The following is an 851-nucleotide window of genomic DNA, read 5'->3' on the forward strand; positions in this document are numbered from 1 at the left end:
CATTGCTTTCAATTTTCACCACACACACACACACACACACACACACACAGACACACAGGTTAATCTGGGTTGAGGGCAGAAGGAAGGCTCATGAGGGATTAAAGCTATGGTTACAAGAGGAGCCCAAGGCCTACTAAACAAATTAAGATTGCATTAAATGATCCCAAAACATCAGAGTAACTTTTTGGTTACAAAGTTAGGTAAAAGTCCCTTGTCCAGAAGTTATTCTCACAATATCATTTGGGACTCTTAGGTAAATCATTTGGAACGTACAGAGCATTAGTTTTCTTTTAGAATGTGTTAACTTAGCAGACCACTAGCTTTCACCAACCCAAAAGCTCAGAGGGTCAACAGAGAGCATCTGAAGTCTATACAGAGGTTTCCCTGCTTTGCTGAACCTGCCTCTCTGATGTTTCCACCAATGTGGGTTGACTCTGTTCTGTTACTATAAAAACCTTCATGAACTTCTTACCAACTGGAACATGGAATTTGGGGTGACCTAAATATCACCTCTCAGGCTGGGTGTGGTGGCACACGCCTTGCCCAGGCTAGCCTAGTCTTGCAGGGAGACCCTGTCTCCCCTCCTCCTCGCCAAAAAAAGAGTATCTCCCTTGGGTCCAGAGAGATGGCTCAGCAGTTCTCAGCAGTTAAGAGCACTGGCTGTTCTTGCAAAGGGTCTAGATTTGGTTCCCAGCACCCACATGACAGCAAACAACCATCTGTAACTCCAGTTCCAGGGGATCTGATGCCTTCTTCTGATCTCCCTGCAGGCATTGAACAACATGGGTACACTTACACACAAGCAGGCAATATAGTCATTACACATAAAATAAAAATGTACATGGAGGATC

This window comes from Nannospalax galili, unplaced genomic scaffold (assembly GCF_000622305.1).
Source record: "Nannospalax galili isolate Female #2095 unplaced genomic scaffold, S.galili_v1.0 scaffold307, whole genome shotgun sequence".
Taxonomy (NCBI): domain Eukaryota; kingdom Metazoa; phylum Chordata; class Mammalia; order Rodentia; family Spalacidae; genus Nannospalax; species Nannospalax galili.